Source organism: Chaetura pelagica, unplaced genomic scaffold (assembly GCF_000747805.2).
Source record: "Chaetura pelagica isolate M959 unplaced genomic scaffold, ChaPel_1.0 scaffold288, whole genome shotgun sequence".
NCBI classification, from domain to species: Eukaryota; Metazoa; Chordata; class Aves; order Apodiformes; family Apodidae; genus Chaetura; species Chaetura pelagica.
The window spans coordinates 1,462,125-1,462,453 of NW_009954190.1; positions in this window are offsets into that span (position 1 = coordinate 1,462,125).

The window sequence follows — 329 nt, forward strand, 5'->3', positions numbered from 1 at the left end:
CCATGTGCATGAGCTCATCTGATTGCTTGAATTATCACAAAATCCCAAGTTGCTCTTTTGGATCAGAAAATAGCATGTAAGAAAGTGCCAAGTGGCTGGAGTCCTATCTACTGACTGGGAAATAATTACTTCGCCGCATAATAAAGAGGCACCTTCATTCTCAGAGCAGTGCTCTGCCCTTTCCATCATCTAGCCTGAAATACATGCAAGGGATGCTGTGTGGCTGTGCCGTTTCATTCCTTTCCCTTGTTTTTAAGAGGAAAAAACACTTGCACATACCCACACAAACAGAACTGACCCAGGTCCTTCCCCAAGTGATGGGTTCAGCA